At 38.5% G+C, this 21505-nt stretch overlaps 1 long non-coding RNA gene and 1 other non-coding gene across 2 annotated transcripts in view; one reads left to right on the top strand and one right to left on the bottom strand.

The window, feature by feature from the left end:
• The window catches only part of LOC124226825 (uncharacterized), a 45262-nt gene extending 29735 nt beyond the window's left edge, over nt 1-15527 (bottom strand). Inside the window, exons 1-2 of the long non-coding RNA XR_006885365.1 lie at nt 14706-15527; nt 6037-6141 (exon numbers count right to left, since the gene is read on the bottom strand). This is a non-coding gene — a long non-coding RNA (uncharacterized LOC124226825). The remainder of the gene's footprint in view (nt 1-6036; nt 6142-14705) is intronic.
• On the top strand, nt 6739-6845 carry LOC124227478 (U6 spliceosomal RNA). Its single transcript, XR_006885488.1, has one exon. It is a non-coding gene; the product is annotated as a U6 spliceosomal RNA (small nuclear RNA).
• Nucleotides 15528-21505: the final 5978 nt, after the last annotated feature.

Here is a 21505-nt window from a genome sequence, read left to right as displayed (position 1 = left end):
GTAGAGTTATAGTATTCTAATGCTAAGTGTTCTATAGCATCATCTGGGCGGAGAGTAAAAGTACCCATTAATGTTGAAATTTTTTTTTTAAATTTTATTTTTTTCCTTTTTCTCCCCAAAGCCCCCCGGTGCATAGTGTATATTCTTTGTTGTGGGTCCTTCTAGTTGTGGCATGTGGGACGCTGCCTCAGTGTGGTTTGATGAGCAGTGCCATGTCCGCGTCCAGGATTCGAACCAACAAAACACTGGGCCACCTGCAGTGGAGTGTGCAAACTTAACCACTCGGCCATGGGGCCAGCCCCTCCATTAATGTTAAATTTTGAGAAGTCAAGAATGCATGCTATATTTTATAGGGTAACCATTAGAAGATTAATGTAAGAGTATATAACTTCCAAACTACTGAAGCAAAAAAAAAAAGTAGAACAATAAAAATAATTAAGTCAAACAAGAGAAAAGGGAATAAGAAAGAGGTGGGAAAATTAAAAACATAGAGTAAAATGGCAAATTAAATCCAAATATGTTATCATATTAATTGTAATTGAACTAAATGTTCCAGTTAAATTGTCTGATAAGATTAAAAAAAAAACTATACATTGCTCACAATAGTTACATCAGAAAAATAAGGATAGAGGCCAGCCCAGCGACATAGTGGTTAAGTTTGCACACTCCACTTCAGTGGCCTGGGGTTTGCAGGTTTGGGTCCTGGGCACAGACCTATACATCACTTATCAAGCCATGCTGTGATGGCATCCCACATACAAAATAGAGGAAGATTGCCACAGATGTTAGCTCAGGGACAATCTTCCTTGAGCAAAAAAAAGAGGAAGATTGGCAACAGATGTTAGCTCAGGGCCAATCTTCTCCCCCAACCCCTCTCCCCAAAAAAGGAAAGGGATATAAGGATACCATAAGGTTGAAAGTAAAATGATGGAAAAGACATACCATGGAAACACAGAAAGAAAGCTCTCTTTGAGACAAAAAACATTACTAATAATGAGAGTCATTTCATAAAAGGTTTAATTCACCAGGAAGACATAACTGTTCATATGTGTATGTGGCTGATAACATAGCCTCAAAATGTATAAAGCAAAAATTGACAGAATAAGGGAAAATGGCCACATTTACAGTCATAATAGGAGATTTTCACCTATTCTTTTGTTAACTGATAAAAGAAGCAGGAAAAAAAATCAATAAGACTATTTAAGATTTTTAAAAAATACAGTTAACAAATTTGACTTATTGTCCATAAAGAGAACACTGTAACCAACAATCTTTGTGTCAAGCACACTTAAAACATTTATAATAATTGACCACATACTAAGCCAGATGGCAAGAATCAACAAATTTCAAAGAACTGGAAATATACAGAGTATATATTTGACCAAAAAGCAATTAAGCAAGAAATGTTTAAACAGTAAATAGATGATCCTCATATGTATAGAAATTGATCAATTCATTTCTAAATAACTCACGAGACAAAAAAGATACCACAATGGAAATTAGAAAATATTTTGATAGTGAAAATAAAACTTGTGGGGGTGTAGCTAGAGTAGTGCCAAGGGGGAAATTTATAGCATTAAATGCATGTATTAGAAAAGATGACAGCTGAAAATTAATGAGCTAAGCATCCCTGTTAAGAAGTTAGAAAATCAACATCAAAATAAACCCAAAGAATGTAGAACAGAAATTACAAAGATAGTAGAAATTAGTAAAATAGAAAACAAACGTACAATGAAGACTGTCGACAAAGCCAAGGCTTAGTTCTTTGTTATTCAGAGATCTCAGACATTATAAGTTCCTTCAGGGATGGAGTGGGAAATAGTTCTCTGTCTCTGAAACTCACACTGAATCTTGGATATAAATAATTCAATTAATATTATTTAAATGGGTGACTTTAGTCTATGAACCAAAGAATAAACTATTAAGCAAAGAGATAAACTTCAAAGGGTGTGTGTAAGTGTATCTAAGCAATTGCAACAGGATATTAAACAGGATCTAGCCTCTTGTCCTGAAATTAGTGACAAGAGCCAGTACAGAGGTGAAAAGGGTGTTAAGTTCCACAGGACCAGGGTCATAGATCTCCACCAGGAATTCTTGAGATGGCAAAACCAGTCTTATTACAATCAACTATGATTCTCTAACCCAGGTGTCAGCAATCTTTTTCTGGGAAGGGCCAGATGGATAGTAAATACTTTCCGCTTTGTGGGTACAGTTTCTGTTGCAACTACTCAACTCTGGCACTGTAGTTCAAAGCAACCATAGACAATATGTGAAAATATGGTTCACAATATGTGAACATATGTGTTTCAATAAAACTTTATTTCAAAACAGGCAATGGCCTGATTTGTCTCTTGGGCTGTAGTTTGTTGACCCTTGCTCTAAACATTCCCCCCTCCCTAATGTCTAAAATTAATGAGGGAGAAAGAGCATCATCATAAATGCGAATCAGCCCAATGGGAATGCTGTGGTTGCCCCCACCCTCTACCCCAGCCAAGTGAGGGGGACCAGAGAATCACTTGACAATGCAGAAGGTGTGCACAAAGGGAAGACTTCCATCTCTTTACCTGGTTAGATCTTTGCCTAAGGAGCGAACTTAATGGCTCTGCCCTTCATCTAGGCAAACAGGAAAAGAACTGGAAAGAGGAGGCAGGGCTGAGAGAGGCACTGAAGCAGAGAGAGGAGCAAGTGTTTGGTATAACAATGATGCATAAGATTCCCTTAGCTCCAGGGGTCACAAAGGAAGGAAATTGGACTTGCTTAGTTTTGCTCTAATTTTATCTACAAGGACTTGCCTCCTGGCCCAAAGAGTACCCAATCAGTTATGGAAGAGTTTGAGTGGTGTCAGACCTCTCAGCTCAGAGAACCTGGGTGATAGGGAGGCTGCCAGGCTCTCCCAAGAATACACACGACACCTCAAAGAGAGAGGGGCTGGTGACCTGCCATGCAGTAGGTAATGTACAGCCAGTTGGAGGTGGAAAGAGAAGCAGCCACAGCCAGCAAAGGGCCACAGCAACAGCCAGATTAGTAAGAGACACTCGTCTGTTCTCGAGGAGAGAGAGGGCAGGAACGTCCCAGAGTCAGACGACGTGTCCTCTCCTTCTCCTAACCCACACACTCAGAGTGAGGAAAGCTGAGGGGGAATCAAAGAACAGACCCCACCTCCCACCACACTCAGCTTCTCTCGACCCAGGAACCTGGTCAGGCAGAGGAAAGGAAGCTGTAAACTGGAATGAGATGGGAGCTTTTAAGCAGATGGAATTTTGGTTTTGTTTTTGGTTTTTTGATTTTTGATTGGGGGGGTTGAGAAATAATTTAAATGAAATAACTATGTGTAAGTTTGTGTACAATGTAAGGCCATGCTTTCTGAATAACTTCCCATAGCTCCTGGCAGAGAGTTACCTACCATGACGTCTAAACAGTCTGGGTCAAGTGTCGCAATCAATGGCAGCCTTTTGATGTTAAGGCCCAAAGTCACTGAAGTAAATAATAAACATACTAAAAGCCCTACAACATGATAAGGAGAATTTAGAAATCTGAGTGGGGAGGAGTAATGAAGCCAAGATCAAATGCTGGCTCCCTTCCAAAATCACTAACACAACCTGCTATTAAGGCAAAGCAGATCTGTTGCTTCCTGTGTAGTAAGGAGAGGACCATCTCCACACAGGCTTCATAGTGCCCCCAGGAGAGAAGGACTGATTCGGGCTACTTACTGAGATCTGAAGGGATGGATAACTGAAGTTGACCTGAAAATTATGGAATCTGACATGGAGAAGGAAAGGAAGATCTGAAAGGAAGATCTAAAACAACACATCTGGGGGCCATGACTGCTGTGGGGAAAAGGTTTAGCATTTATATACCCTGGGTTGAGACTGTTTGAAAACCAAATACCAATTTATAGAAACTTCTCACCAATCTAGAGTCTACTTATTTAGCATTTTTGGCTATACATGCCAGAGTCAAGAAATCAGACAGACAGACAGACACGCACAAACACACACACACACACACACACACACCCCTCTGTGGAGAAAAACATCCCCCCCCCTTTATATTCTTCTGTAAACTACTGAAGTCTTCACTCAAAGCTGAATGAGCTAAATGCTAAAGGTGATTGGACTGTTTTTTAAAAAAATCTCGAATAGTTAATGTTCTACCATGCTGAGTTGCAAGGGTTCTCATCCTACAGTAGGTAATATTAAAGCATTGCCTGTGGGATCAGAAAGACTCTCATTTGATTTCTGCTTCCGCCGTTTAGTAGCTGCGTGACCTGGATGTGGAACTTCTCTCACAGCTTTGTCCCCTCACTGTAAAGGAAGGATAATGATACCTCACAGAGAGGTTGCGAGGATTAAACTTTGTAATAAATGTAAAGCCCTTGGTACTGTGACTGGCTCCTAAAAATAACTCAGTGAGTTTGTTTTTGTTACTGACACTGCCATCAATATCATAGAAAGATCAGGAGGCAGAAAAAGGAGATAAAAATGGCTCAAGTGAAAAGGATAGGTAGAGATAAGGATTTCTAATAGTATGATAATATAATATTCCTTATGTGATTATGGGGGCTCATCAAGAAACACTTGTTTTTAATATAGCTTATTAAAGGCAGATAGAACATACTACTTTGTAGAAAAACTATTAACAATTAAAAGAGAGAGTTGGTCCATAAAGAAATGTGCTTTAATTATCTAGAAAATTCACTAGTGAGTGATATATGAAGATATGTGAATCTACCTGTGAATGCAATCATTTGAAAATGTATGAATATTCAAAATTACTGCTATAGACAAGTAATGTATCATAATGTTAAAACTTAGTCCTTAATCATCCATAACCCACAGTTTACATGAGATTCTGTCTCCTCCAAAATCCACAGCAGATTATGAGGAGATTCAAAATCTAAAGCTGAATGAATGAGGAAAGTGAGTCACCCCATTCAGTGTTTCATTAGAAGAATCTGCTGAGGGCCTAAATGTGCCAGGTATTATGCTGAGCACTTTAGATCAAAACCGTTAAGACCTGGCCCTGCCTAATGGTGCTGTACTCTAACTGGAAAGGACAGAAACCTGGAAGGATCTTCCCACTTAAAGGGCCAGGAGTGATAAACTAGATGGGAAATTGCTAGAATATACCTAGATGGGCATACTGAGGAAGAAGTTAGCCAAAAAGGTGGGGACGACACAGAGAGGTATGTACCTGCACACAATTATGACAAATCAGCTGATTCAACAATAGAAACAGGAAAGGAGACACTGTGTGGCCTTGGTAACTCAGCCTGTATGAGGCTGCATTAACCATAAGAGACCAGAATAAACACAGAGCAGGAAGTTAGAAGCATCACAAAATAATGCTTTACCACGGAATGGCCTGGAATCAAAACACAGGAGAGCAATAGGCAAACTGGATCTAGAAAAGTGAGTACAACTGATAGAGTGGCCAAATCTAGAGACTTCTGAGAAGTGAAATGTTTTTGAAGTTGATTTTTTTGTTTTTTTAACCCTGAAAGAAAGATTTCGCCCCTCCACCCCCATCCCAAGCTGTCAAAAACAAAAATGAAATTTTGCAGATGTTATCTTTGTGTCATTACTGCTCAAATTATAATCATGGTCACAGTATACTGTACAACATGCAAGCTTAGCAACCAGTGGTCAGAGGGAGGATGTGGACAGTGAAGATCAATCCTTTCCCTACCACGAGCCTGTAATGCAGCCCTAAATGGGAAGATGGTGCATATGTTGCTGAGCACATTATCCACAAAGTTTAGAACGGATCCTTGCCCTTACTGTGTGACGGAGAGCAACTATATCGCAATTCTTTCACCTATAGAAGAAGCTGCATTCCCTTTGGCATACGTAACAACCATCAATCAAGATTTTGATATGTCTGAATGGCTCCCTCCAACCTATTTACGTGCCTCAAAACGTCTACTGCATTCACATAGATAAGAAGGCCACAAATAAGTTTGAAATTGCTGTGGGGCAATTATTGAACTGCTTCCCAAACACTTTGATATCATCAAAGTCTGAGTATATTACTCACAGGGGAATATCCAGACTCCAGACTGTCCCTGCCTGCACGGGAGATCTTCTAGCTTCAGACGTTCAGTGGAGACACTTCATTAAAATCTGTGGTCACAATTTCCCCCTAAAAACAAATAAGCAGATAGTGCAGTATTTGAAAACATTGAATGGGAAAAACATTACTCCTCACTTAGTGTCCACTTTGAAATCTGCCGAAAGGATCAAATATGCTCGTAGACTGTCTTTTGTCCTAAAAACACGTAGAAAGAAGGGTCCCTTGCCAAATCAACTCAAAATCCACTTTGCTTCAGCTTACACTGTCCTTACAAGGGAATTTGTCCATTTTGCTCTTTTTAATAAAATAGCCATTCAGTTACTTCAGTGGTCCCAAGATACCTATGAAATATACCTACAGTCCCGATGAACTTTTCTGGATTTCACTTAAGATTCCGTGTGAGTGTGTTTCCCTCCTCATTTCTTATTAATTTTTACTTCTTAACCAAGGTAATATATCATTGTGGTTTTAAAATCAAACATCATTAAAAGGCTTAGTCTAATGAAGAATTGAGGGCCATGCCTCTCCTCACATGCAGTCCCAATTACCAAAGGCAACTATTATCATATTTTCAGCTGTTTCTCCTGTTGTTACCTCTATATAAATAATATGTCTATACTATCATTTCTTGACATATCAGATTTTAACATTAATTAACAATATCCTGTGCTCGCTTCAGCAGCACGTATACCAAAATTGGAACGATACAGAGAAGATTAGCATGGCCCCTGCACAAGGATAACGTGCAAATTCGTGAAGCATTCCATATTTTTTTTTTTTAAAAAAATCAATATCCTGTTATAATTGTTGAGAACTACGTTTTCATCCTTTACCCACAAATTTTCCTTCACTCATCTTTTTAAAACCATGATTTTAAATCAATTGTCAATGTTTATATTATTATAACTATGAAGCTATAATTTATAACTGACAAGAACTCTACTATAATTACATTTACTTTCTCCTAAATATTTTGTTTTTCCTGAGGTTAATGATTGCTGCAGGTCTTTCATCCCTTACTTACTTATTTTTATATATACTTATCACTAATATTTCCAGAATGCTTAAACTAATCTGTCAAATAAATATCATTATTTTTCAAGCGTTCAACTCTTTACCAGCTCCTTTTTCCTTCCGAGTCTAGACATTTCTCCCCTTGGGCCTATCATCAAGCTCTGATCCTAGGAATTCTCTTCCCCACACCTATGTTAGATCCCATATTCCAGAGAATCTATGTCTTTGTCTTTTAAAGATACATCCTGAATATTTAAGAATTAAATAACACAACATCACACATTCGCTTCAAAATAATCTGAGGGTAAGTGAGGAAGGAAATCATGATTGGCTCTCTTTTGATAATTATTGACCCTGGCTGATGGGTATACAAGTATTAATTATTTTATGTGTTTAAAGTTTTCTAAAGTAAAAAGATTTTTAAACTTTAATCCCAGATATTTCTCTTTTTTGGCAGTTATGCTAAATGGGATCATATTTTTAGTTATGTTGTTTATTTTACTTATGAAGACTGTTAATTTTTGAATATTATTTTTTGAACCCAGCCATATAACTAAATTTTCACATTCATTTTAACAGTTTTTCAGTTGATTATCTTAGATTTTTCCATTTATTCAATCATAATCTGCAAGCAAATGATAAACTTCCCAAATTTCCAATTATGTTAATTTCTTTATCTTATCTAAATTAACAATTATCTCCAGGATAATATAAAATAATAGTATTGATAATAGGAATTTTTATCTTGTTCCTGGCTTTAATAAGAAATGTTTTAGGCGTGTGTTTGGTGATTTCTACTTGTTTGTTAGTAAGGGGGTAGCTTTCTCTCTCTACTTTTTCCATACTAATGTCTGCTTAGATTTTTCACCCCTTCTGCAGTCAGTTTTGATAAATTATATTTTCCTGGAAAATCATCAGTTCCATCCAAAATTTCAAATTCCTTTGCTGACAGTTGAACAAAGGCATTTCTTAAAAGACTTTGAAGTTCCCTATGTATCCATGGCTCTTCCTACTTATCAATTCGTGTTTTGTGTATTTATGCCTTTCCTCTTTTTTTTTCCCCTTGGATTTACTTATTAGTTCTGCCATTTTTCTCTTTTCCAATTCATTAATTTCAAGTTGTCATTATTAATTCTTGCATTTTGCTTTTATGAAATTTGTTTTGGTGCTCTTTTTCTAACTTTTTAAAATTGGTTGCCTTTTTTCATTTACTTTTTAAAGCTATAATTTCTTCTGGTTACTACTTTGGGTATATTCCATAGTTTCTGATAAGTTGGACTTTCATCATGATTACTTTCTGGATATTACGCAATTGTAATTTTGCTTTCCTCTTTGAAGAGCTGTATAAGAAAAACTGTTTTTAGAGTTTTAGGTGCATTTTTAAATTTCCATTGTGCATACGTTTTTAAGATTAATATTTAATTTTACTATTTACTCCATTTGCTCACAGACTGTTACCTGCATTATCTCTACTTGGGAAGGTGAGATTTTCTTTGTGGCCTCATATATAAGTTTTGGCAATTGTTCTATGGACACTTAAAAAAATGTGTATTATTGGTTTTCAAGGTATCGCTTTCTATATATACTTGTAGAAATTAAATATATCTTATTTAGTATATTACTTAGGTATTACACATTCTTTTGAGATCTACCTACTGAATCTATCAATTCTTAATAACGGTGAATTAAAACTTCCTACAATTTTATTTCTCCTTTTAAGTTTTAGCATCATGAATATTGACGCTGATATTGGGGCAGAGATGTTAAGTTTTCTATCTTCATTAAATTGCATCTCATATCATTTGAGGCTTTTTGTCCTGAATTCAACTTTATTTGATATTAAGATCATGAGCTATCTTGATTTTAGTTTGCCTTTCTTTGATATATTTTTTCTCACACTTTAATTTGTGTATGAGTCAGGGTTCAGTTAGGAGACAGAAATCACATTTGTAATGTGAATAGAAAAATTTAATATAAAGAAGTATTACCTAGTAACAAGGGATTAACTACTAAGAGGTAACGAACTCTAAAGAATAAAGAAATAGCAGAAGTAGAAAACAGCCATGACCCCTAAGCCTTAGGCAGAGTTGCCAAGGAGTTTACTTGGAAACTTGGAAAAAGTCTTTCCCCAAACTTGGAAAAAGGAGATTCAGAACTTCTTGAAGATGATGTGGCTGAGGCCCACTGAATGGCCAAGAAGTTTGCTACAGAGCCACAGACTGGGCTGGCAAGCAAGAAAACATCAACTGGGGTGCTAGCAAGACTCACTGGGAAGTCACTGGCTAGGATACCAGCGAAATTTACTGGGAGGCCATATGCTAGGCTCCCACTGTAAATTGATGGGAAGTCCCATGGTGCCACTGACACTTGCTGTGAAGCCATCCACTAGGATGCTGGCAAAATTCTCTAGGAAGCCGCTTGTTGGGATGCCCGTGATATTCACTAAAATGTAAGCACTGTTGGTGTCCTTCAGTCTCCCTGAGGTGCTGCTGAAACTCACTGGGATATTACCCACTGGGGTGCCACTGAAATGCACTAGGAACCTACCTCTGGGGTACTATCAGAATTGTCTGGGAAGCCTAGCATTGGGTTGCCTATGAAATTTGCTGGACAGTGAGCACTACTGGGTGTCCTACATACCACAAAATCAGGGAAAAAGGCCATCAGAACAAGAAAGAGAAAGCCTTTCCTCTTGCAGGGCCCTTCTAGTGCCCTTTACTGACAAAACTTGGTGTTGCATGAGCTGACAAAGGAAAAATGTTTACAGGGTCCAGTTCTAGTATCATAAAGGATGCCTTTGAAGCTGAGAGCCAGGATATTGATATCTGGCACAGTCCACCCCTTTGGCTATTCAGTTTCCACGTGCACTCTCTGCACACACTCCCATATAACAATGAAACAACTCTATGTTTCCATCCAACAAGATATAGCTACACTTTGTATAAGTAAGAAGACCTCATGCTTCCTCCAAATGAGGAGACAGAGAGTATAAACATTATTGCATCTATCACTGGCTATATCAGTTATTTCTCAAATTCATTCACAGTTCCACGACCCATTCCATATTTCCCTTGCTCTCAGCCAGAACTTCAGCTGGTCAGGGTTCTTTACCTGGTGGGGTGATCCAAATCTTCATTCGTGAATGATATAAATCCTTAAATGTCTTGCCTCTTTTCGGTTGCTATAGTTTTCCATTAACCTTTACTATCGAGCATGGAGATACTAAGTGATGCCCCCAAAGAATTCTCTGGGTTCCAGATAGAGTTCACTGGGTAGAGCAATGCAATTTTCTGGAGAATTGCAATCACTCCAGCCAATAAAATGACACTTTTTTCAGAGTGACATTTTTTCTCTCTGTTGGTTCTGTGGCATAAGGGGACCATAACGGCCAAGTGGAAATCTCATCTTTGAATTCAGTGGCACCATTGTCCATTGAGAGAGCATTCCCCCTTGGAAACAAAGACCTCCAAACCCGCAGAATTCAAAGTTGTCAGGATGGAAAGTAAAAATTCTGTGGGAATCAATCCTTGATTCCCAGACCCATGTATTCTGGCTATGGAGAAGACAGCATCATATATTGATCTCTGATTCAAAGTATATACAGGAGTTTCCTGTACAAGAAAACTCCATTCTTTTGGGGTGTTGTCTCTCAACTGCAGCTGGAGCTGAGCCTTCAGGAAGCCATTACAAATTTCAGCCAGGTCAGCCCCTTCTGCTTGATGATATATGTGGCAAGACCAGTTAATTCTATGGACATGAGCTAGCTGTTAAACTTCCTTTGTTATGAAATGAGTTCCTTGATCAGAAAGATAAGAATGAGTTCCTCAATCTTTGTAAAAAGTGGCGTGATGATGAATAAGTCATCTGGTGAGTCCATAGATTGTGGTTCTAGCAGAAGCCTAACGGGCAGGGAAGGCAAATCCATATTCCATATTCAGAATGTGTATTTATTCCAGTGAGGGCAAATCTCTACTCATTCAGTGATGAAAGGGGTCCAGGGTACTCAGTCTGACACCAGGTGGCTGGCTGGTTCCATCAGAGAATAGCACCATTGCAAGGCTCAGCATTGTTCTCAGCTGTTAGCAGATTAGGCATTCGGCAGTAGCATTGGCCAGGTCAGCCTTGGCAATGGAAAGTTCATATTGTTGAGGCCATGCATAGCTTCCATTCTTTTCACCATAGTTTGTTCATTGGCTCATTGAGGAAACGATGGGGTGACTGGGGAGAGTGACAGGCTGATATATACAGAATGTGTCATTTGCTTCACCTGATAATTAAAAGCCTTCTCTGCAGTGTATGCCATTTGATGAGCATTCACATGGGACCCAAATATCATAGTCTATGCCCATTCTGAAAGATCTATCTATATACCTCTCCCCCAAACTTCCTTGTCACCAATCTCCCAATCCTATCTTTCAAGTCCCTAACACCCAGCCCAACTATACAACTGCCTGTGTACTGAGTGTAGATCCACACTTTGGCCATCTCTCCCTGCAGAAAGAGTGGACTACCAAATGTACTCAAAGTTCTGCCTATTGGAGGATGTTCTTTCACCACAGTCCTTCAGGGTCACCCTTGATTCATGCTATAAATCTGCAGCTGTTCACTTTAAATGGTGCAAACATACCATGTACACCAAGAACCCTGCCCCAAGACAGCTTTCAAATCTGTATTTCTATCATTAGTCCCACCTCTCTCCTCAGCTCCATGGCCAGGTTTTTTCCTGGTGCAATTTATTTTTAATGTTTTAATGTAAAAACTTTTGAATGTACTTTAAAAATAGACTATGATGAACCCCCATAATCCTATCAATCAACTTTAACAATCATCCATAAAATGCTTTACTTGATTGCATTATTGCCCTTCATATTTCCTTTAACTTCAATATTTTTTTTAAAGATTTTATTTTTTCCTTTTTCTCCCCAAAGCCCCCGGGCACATAGTTGTATATTCTTCATTGTGGTCCTTCTAGTTGTGGCATGTGGGACGCTGCCTCAGCGTGGCTTGATGAGCAGTGCCATGTCTGCGCCCAGGATCTGAACCAACGAAACACTGGGCCGCCTGCAGCAGAGCGTGCAAACTTAACCACTAGGCCACAGGGCCAGCCCCTAACTTCAGTATTTTAAAGCAAATCCTGAGCTATTGTCTTCTCACCCCTAAAAACTTCAGCATGCACATCAAAAGAAAAAAAATATACAACTTTCTCATTCAACATAATGCTGCTACCACATGTAACAAAATAGCAATAGTCCTTTAATATAATTGAATGCACGGTTCAAATTCAAACTAATTGCCTAAAAAAATTCATACAGTTGGTTGGTTTGTTGAAATGAGGACCTGAACAGATTTCATCCATTGAATTTGTTTACGATGTCTCTTGAATCTCTTTTAGGTTTCTTTTCTTCTACATCAGCTCCTTTGTCAGGCAGAACATCCCACATTCTAGATTTGGCTGATTGCTTTCTTGTTTTAACTTGCTTCTCTATTTCACACATTTCCTGTAGACTAGAAATCAGATCTAAAAGTTTGATTAAATTAAGGTTCAATTGGCTATGAGGGCAAGAGGAAGCTCTTGCATGAATCAGGAGACATATAATGTCTGGTTTTTTCCCTTTTAGGATACTAAAATTCATAACTGACTTCAGACAGATTCACTTCTTTTAACTGTCCCTGAACATATCCCCAGGAGAATCTACCCACATACTCCCAAACTACACTTCCTCTTTCATTCATCTGTCTTTGTTCAAGGCAGAATGTTCTGAGACATCCTGCATTCTTCTTCCCTTTCCATTGATTCTCACAATTTTCTAAACAAGGATCATTTCTTTCTTTCTTTTTTTTTTGGTGACGAAGATTGCCACTGAGCCAACATCTGTGCCCATCTTTGTCTATTTTTCATATGTGGGATGCTGCCACAGCCTGGCTTGAGGAGCTGTGTGTAGATTGGCCCCTGGGATCTGAACCCGAGAACCCCAGGGCACCAAAGCAGAGTATGCAAATCTAACCACTAGCCACCAGGGCAGCCCCAAGGAACATTTCTCATATCAGATCTTTCCTCTCCATTCACACTACACTGCCTTAGCCAGAAAAGGTTCCATAACAGAGGTATTTGAGCAGGATTAAAATAAACAGAACTATCTAAGGATATCATTTCTCTGACTCTCCCAGGCAGAATAATCACTCCTTCCCTTCTATTTCCATTTCACTTTTGTTATTCCTCTATAATTGGATTTATCACATTATATATTTAATATCTATTTCTCTCCATATCCAGGTTGGGAATCCTTTTAGAAGAGACTAAACTTTATTCAATGCCCTAAATTCCTTATATATAGTTAAATTAAATGTTTACTGTTGAATGAGTGTTTCTCTTAAAAGCAATAGTAAACATGTGAATAAACTATGAAGAAGTAGAATCGTTTCTAGTTTTTCTTTATTAGTTATGAAATTATATTTAAATGTTTAAAACATTAAATTCAGTTCTGTGCTAATAATACTAATCTGATGTGAGATATAAGAAAGAACTTATAATCTAATATTTCACAGACTAGAGCAATGATGCTCAGGAGGCTTTGGGGCCATGTTTGTAGTAAGTGCTATTGTGGTGTCAGTCCCAGACTATTGATAGTGACACTATCAGCTAGCAATGCCTAAGGCACTCACTCAACTGTATCACACACAGGGGCTGATGTTGTGGCTGGACTGGCCCCAGTGATTCTTATTATAATTGCAGGACACACTTCAGCAAAAACCATCAGGGAAGCTTAAGGAACAAGATTTATTACTCACAAGTTCTGGAGGGTACATGGCACGCCCCAAGGGCACACAGAATGTTCTCAGGTAGAGAGACAGAGTGCGGACCTCGGGCTCTGCCTTGATCAGGATCCAAGTGGGAGAAGTCTAAGGTTTCATGGGTTCACTCTTTATTGGCTAATTTAAAGCAGAAGAGCAGGAACGAGGGTCAGGAAGGGAGACGCAGGGTCACTCAAAAGGTCAGTTATTTAGGTTTTCCGGGGCTTCCTGAAAGAGGGAACTTCATGGGTGGGGATGGGGTAATTCCTTAACTGGTTGTTTTGCTGGTGGCTGTGTCAGCACATTTCCACTACATGCAATGACTATTTCAAACTTTCTCCACTCTTCTCAAACCTCTACCCTCCCTGGACAACCTTACTTTCTGCAAATAGTCTCGCCTCCAAATTCCCAGAGTAAATAAAGGCAATCAGATGGAAACTCTTTCAGCTTCCTGTCTGAGTTTGCACACATTCTTTTTTTCCTACAACAGTGAAGAATCCTTCCCTTCCATGGTCATTTCCTCTATCTATGCGCTGGATCTCTTCACCCATTCAGACAGCTAGGGTCTAACTTAGATTGTGTGGGGGCAGGGTGAGTCAAAAAAAGGCCTCATTAAGGAAATGACAAAAAGAGATCTGAAGAATAAATGGGAGGTTGGACCAGAAGAAACAAGGGTGAGGTGGAGGTCGGTTAAAAAAACTCGTAGGCTGAGAGAAAAGAATCTGGATGCACATATTTTAAGACAGGCAAAAGCTACACATGTTCAAGGAAACTTCTTTCTCAGGAAATCTGTGCTAATGATGATCTTTACTAAATCTAAGGCTTACCACATTTTAATGGCTTCTTTCATTTCACATTTAAATATACTCAAGTCTCTTCCACCTTAAGACAAACAAAAATGAAGAAAATAAAAAATAAATAAGAGCTTGTCCAAGCCTTCTTGCCACTCCTGATACAGCCATCCCATTTCTCCCATCCAGCTGAAGTTGTTGGAAGAGCTGTCAACAGTTGCCATCTCCAATTCCTCTCATGCCACTCCCCTCAACCTACCTCATCTGGATCCTGCCACTAATCCTCCCTTCACTTTTTCTTTCAAACTGATTTCCTAAGGACATTAATGATAAATCAAGTGGTCACCCTCCAGCCAAGTGCTACCACACTCTCTGGCTGTCCTCTCTGGCAACTTCTTAGTTTCCTTTGTCAGTTCATTGTCTTTTAATAAACCACTGATTTGAACGTTTAACACAAGGTGGCCTGAGGCCCTCTTTACTTCTAATTCTATAGTCTTTGTCCAAGTCAGAGGTCAGCAAACTTTCTGTAAAGGACCATAGAGTAAATATTTTAGGCTTTGCTGACCACACAGTCTCTGTGTCTTCATCACAATAACTAAATTCTGCCATCATAGCCTGAAAGGTACCAAATGAGAGAGTGTGGCCATGTTTCAATAAAGCTTTATTTATAGACATAAAATTTGAATTTCACATAATCTTCACGTCAGGAAATAATATTCTTCTTTTGAATTTTTCCCTAATCATTTAAACATGTAAAAATGATTCTTAGCTGGTGGCCTGTACAAAACAGATGGTTGGCCCAGGGCCACAGTGTGTGCCCTGCACTCAGTGATTTTCTCCACCCTTGTGGCTTTAATTACCACCTATGCACAATAACTCCCAAATTTAAATCTGCAGCCCAAATATATTTTCAAAGCTCCAAACATACACATCCAACTGGTTACCCCACATCTCCTCTTGGATGTCTCAATGGTACCTCAAAATCAACACATCCTAAGATAACCCCGATTCCTCCCTCACCCCACAAATCCAATCAAGCACGAGGTCTTGCTGGTTCTATAGCCTACTTATTTCTTGAAATCATCCTCTTCTCACCATTCACTCTGCAGCCATTCTAATCCAAGCCACCTTCATTGTTTGCTCCACTGCAACTGCTTCCTAAATGGTCTCCTAATATCTCTTCCTGACCCCCTGTGATCCATGTAGCAGCCAGGGTAATAACATCATCCCTCGATATCTGCAGGGGATTGGTTCTAGGACCCCCCAGGATACCAAAATCCACAGATGCTCAAGTCCCTTATATAAAAAGGCGTGGTATTTGCATATAACCTGTGCACATCCTCCCATATACTTTAAATCATCTCTAGATTACTTATAATACCTAACACAATGTAAATGCTATGTATATAGTCATTATACTGCATTGTTCAGGGAATAATGACAAGGAAAAAAAAAGTCTGTACATGTTCAGTACAGTTACAGCTATTGTAGACCTTTTGATTTGTGGTTGGGTGAATGCAAGGATGCGGAACCTGTGGAAACAGAGGGCCAACTGTATCTGAAAACACTAATCCGATGAGTAAACTTTCCTGCTTGAAGTACTTTTAACACTTTGCCAAAAAGTCTTTCACTCAAGTTAATGCCTGCAGGTTGCCATAGTATCTGCCCAACCCCTGCCCCTCTCTCCTCACTTTGTGCTTCTCACCCACTCTTTTCCCTACTCTAGCCAAACTCGTACCATACTGGTCTGTACATTTTAAGCCTTCTTTAAGAAATCCTTACCTACTCCAAGATCATAAAGACATTCTCCCATATTTTCTATTAACAGTTTTGCTGTTTTTGATCTTCACATTTACCACTTTAATATATTGGAAATTATTTGGAAGGTATAAGTAATAAATCTAACATTATCTTTATCTATTTGGGTAGCCAATGTTTCCCATACCATTTTTTGCACAGTGCTTATTTCTAGTGCTATTTACTTTCTATTCTAAGTTCCTGGGCCAGTTTCTAAGCTATTATTTTCCACTGGTCTATTTTTCTAATAGCAGTACAATAATTTTAGTTATGCTCAAAATTTTCTTGGCTATTTTTGGTCCTTACACTTGCAAATTAGTACTAGGATCAGCTTATAAAGTTCTGATAACAATTCTGCTGTGGTTTTTATTGGATGTCAATTAAATGTTAGTAATCCCCTTTCATGGATAATATCCAAAAGCCACAAGGAGAATGAGAACTAGAAACTCTAACTTCAATGAAACCAGAAGAAATTGAAACTCTAAATAATGACGTATGTGGAAGGGCTTCCAAAGCAGTGAAGATAAAATGGTGGTGCACGTGAGAAGCAGAGAGGGGATGTTTATTTCTACAAATCTCAGAAAGAGCTAGCAAAGCAGATTTTTCCAAGGGGAGGAGACACTCTCAGAGGTATAAAACCAAAAACCCTCCCATTTTTTACGCTAATGAGATAAGGGTGCCTGGACCAGCAGTACGAATGCCTATGGACCTGGTTTGGTTCCAAAGATGCAAAGGAGATGAAGCTAAATGAGAAAACTCACAGATAAGCTGAATTTACAACTACCTATCAAAAACCTACCACAAACACATTAGTGGAAGGTGGAGTCTCAGACGAATTTTCTTTAAAGTCTGCAATAAGGATGCCCACTACCATTCTTATATTTAACATTTTAAAGGAAATTGTAGCCAGTTGAATAAGGTAAGAAAAAGAAATAAGGTATAACAATCAGAAAAGAAATTAATTTGCCATTATTTTCAGACAGTGTGATTGTCTAAATCGAAAATAAGCTAAGAGTCTCCAGGAAAGCTACTAGAATCAATAAATAACATCAGTAAGTTGCTCAATATAAGATTATATTTAAGTGAATGGTGTTCATATATACCAGCAGAGAATATTTTAAGCAATAAGAAACCAGAAGTCACTAAGGATAAATCTAACAAAAGATGTACAAGACCTTAACAGATAAATTTATAAATTTTATAAAAGACTTAAAAATGGAGTGCTATACCATTTTCATGGATTGAAAGACTCAACATTTTAAGGATGGCAATTCTCCCAAATTAATTTATAAACTTCATGCAGTTCCAATAAAAATCACAACAGGCTTATTAACAGAACTTTACAAACTGATCCCACTACTAATTTACAAATTATAGGGACCAAAACTAGATGTCTCTATGCTTCTGCTTCAGTTGTCTTTTGTTTATTAACTGTTTTCTTAGGTATTAGTACTTCTGTTTATTGAATTTGGAGTTTCTCTTTCATGTTTTAGTTTTCAACAATTGTTTTTGGTATTTCTTGGTATGTCTTCTTCCTTATTTTTAAGATTCCTTGCCCACCTGTCGGTGGACACTAGTTATGTTCATCATAGCCTGTGATAATGGGAAAAGGGCAGGACACGCCTTTAACTAGAGGACATTGTGCCCTTTCATTATGTCTTTGTTCTCATTCCTCCTGAGTGGCACTAGCCATTCAGATATTATATAGTTTCTCCTTCCCAGCCTTTTACACCAAGGGCCAGGAAACTTTTTCTGTAAAGGGCTGATAGTAAACATTTTAGGTTTCGCAGGCCACATATGGTCTCTGTCATGAATTCTTTGCTTTATTTTTTTTTAACACTTTAAATTAAAAAATGTGAAATGTAAAAACCATAGTTAGCTTGTGGGCAATATAAAATAGGTCACAGGCTGATTTGTCCCCTTGCTCTGACTCTAGACTCGTTGCTCCAACTTAGGACAAATGCCTCTCCTTCCTCTTGCTTAACATAAGTGGAAGATGAAAGACAGCATTGACTTACCACGTTTCTCATAATTTAGTTTTCCAATCAATTATTCTGACATTTGCCCCAGGGCCCAACCTTCTTCCTTCTGAGCCTTCCTTCTGCTTCTGAGCCTGATGAGATCCTGGGACTCTTTCTGTTCTAACCAGAACACATACCTGCCATAAGCTTTGAACTTTGATTTACTCTCTTAATCATGCCCCATCTGCTCTCCGTCTTCCAAAGAACCTTCTGATATTACTTTTGTTTTCCAATGTTGTCAATGACTAATAATATCTAAAAATATACAACTTTTCTAAGAGAGAAAATTTTTTTTCTGTCATACGTAGGAATTAAGCCAGGAGGGGAAGATACACAATATTTATCCAACGTCTATATCTACTTTTTAGGGAAGTTTTCTTCACAATAACCATGGTTATCAAAGCAATGTCATCAACAACTACTTAGACTTAACTAATAGTTTAACTTCTTTGTTTGCTGTTTTTCCCTCGTATTCTATTTCTTTCTTACATTCGTATTTTATTGAGTTGGGGTATATCCTTGAGCAATTACTTAATAAATATTCTGAAAATGGTGTAAACTGTTTGAGGTCTCGTATTTGATTTCACTCTTGAATGACAGATTAGTTAGGCAGAAAATTCTGAATTTAAAATAACTTCCCTTGGGGGCTGGCCCCATGGCCGAGTGGATAAGTTCGTGCGCTCCACTGCAGGCAGCCCAGTGTTTCGTTGGTTTGAATCCTGAGTGCGGACATGGCACTGCTCATCAAACCACGCTGAGGCAGCGTCCCACATGCCACAACTAGAAGGACTCACAACGAAGAATATACAACTATGTACCAGGGGTCTTTGGGGAGAAAAAGGAAAAAATAAAATCTTTAAATAACTTCCCTTGGAACTTTGCTTTGATAACTTTTAGCGTCGTGTCACTAATGAGAAATCTGTTACCAGTGAGATCTTTTTCCTTTATAGGTAATCTCTTCCCTCTTGTTCTCTGTATAGAATCTTTTAGGACCTTTCTCTTTGACTTTGAATATATGAAATTTCATCAGGAAGTGACCACTGATGACTTTGAAGGAAATCCCCTCATAATGTGCACTAGTCATCCAAATTCTCACTTATTGGCTATATCAAAGATGGTTAAGTGAAACTAAGGTACAATTTGAGACAATATAAAATAAAATATACTACCTCACATGGAGATTTATTTCTACACCTTGATCTCATTATAACTTCCACCACACTCTGCATGTCTCGGGGGCACATATTATATTTCATCTTGTTTTTCAGTAGTTTGGGAGGTTCTCTCTTCCCTTAGCTTATGAGCCTCTGCAGGTGTGATCAGATGCCTGATTCACCTTGCAGATCAGAAGTGTCATGTCTAATAATATTTGTTATTAAATGAAGTAGTGCTATAAATTTCTGCAGCTGCTCAGCTTGAAACTTCATTCTCCCAGAAATTATTCTATTCCATTGTATGTACATACCACACTTTGTTTAACCATTCATCCATTGATGGACACTTAAGTTGCTTCCATCTTTCAGCTGTTGTGAATAATGCTCCTATGAAAGAAGCAGGTTTTGAAAGCAAAGCAGTCTCTGAGAGTTCCATTCTGTTACCAGGGCATCTTGGAGAAACAGGCCTGAGCGCCAAAGAATAGGGCAGGGGAATAGATAAATTCACTTGCAATAATGACTTTTACATTGAAAAGTGAAGAAAACACATAACTTACATAATAAGCACTAATTTTAGAGAGTCCAAAGAATCCAAAAAGCCTTCTTTCTCAGGAACGTAAGATGTTTTTGTTTGGGTTATTGTTTTACTTTGTGTTTTCTCGATGTCTTGTTCATTTGCGGTCACTATTGGTAATAGTGGTGTCCATGGACCTGGTGACTTAGAGTGGCTCTATAAATCTTCCAGCACATTTTCTAACAAGTTGCAGTTGGGGTCATATCCACTTACTGTGAAACGCCTATAACTGAGGATTCAAGAGAGAGTCCTAATTCATATTGCGGTCCCAGTGGAACCAGATTGGTATTTGCTCCCAAATTACAAGCTTTTAAAGAAAATGCTACAAAATAACAATAAGAAAACCAGTAACTTTCATTTTGGAATATGTGCCCTACTTTCGTCATAGATCCTGCCTAGGACACGCTGCAGACCTGTGGCCAGCCTGTGAACTTGCAGTAAGAATAGCCTCAGGTCACTCTGAAGGCAGATGATATTAGAACAAAGTTCAGTCTTCTGCAAGTGGCACCTTACTCACAGGTGGCTCTTTCATAGTGCTTAACTCCTAATCTAATCCATTTAATCAAACTCATTTAACCACTCATTTAAAATCAGCCAAAGCCTAACTCATTTAACCGAAGACATGTTTTGTGGGATGCCCTAAAATAAAGGAATGCCCCTCCAGAGATAAAATTAGGCTCTTTCCCCCATCTTCCTTCGTGAGAGGGGAATCCAACTATTTCATACATAAGTAAAGAAAGAAAGTCACCTGAAAGCAAAGCAGATCCTTCTTGTTGTGCCAAAAGTCACTAAATGGTTGAACATTCACATAGGCCAAGAGCCTTGTTATCCTAGGAGAAACGTTTAAACAAACCCCTTGAACTCTGAGAGCTTTGTGAAAATCAATCTCACTTCTCAGCAGAATTGGTCACCAGGAAGAAAGGAGACAGGGAAACTGGCTTCTGAAGTGGCAATGGTCTGACTTCTCCCATGAGCAGTTGGCAACTTGGGGAGTGTGCTTGTGAGTTGAGAACACTGATGGCTAAGGGTCCCATTACTTGGAGCTCAGGCCTGTTTCTCCAAGATGCCCTAGTAACAGAATGGAACTCTCAGAGACTGCTTTGCTTTCAAAACCTGCTGCTTTCATAGCAGCATTATTCACAACAGCTGAAAGATGGAAGCAACTCAAGTGTCCATCAATGGATGAATAGATAAACAAAATGTGGCATGTACATACAGTGGAATATTCTTCAGCCTTAAAAAGGAAGGAAATTCTGACATGTGCTACAGATGGATCAATCTCGAAAACAT

Source organism: Equus quagga, chromosome 15, assembly GCF_021613505.1.
Source record: "Equus quagga isolate Etosha38 chromosome 15, UCLA_HA_Equagga_1.0, whole genome shotgun sequence".
Lineage (NCBI taxonomy): Eukaryota > Metazoa > Chordata > Mammalia > Perissodactyla > Equidae > Equus > Equus quagga.
This window is presented reverse-complemented; position numbering and strand designations above follow the sequence as displayed.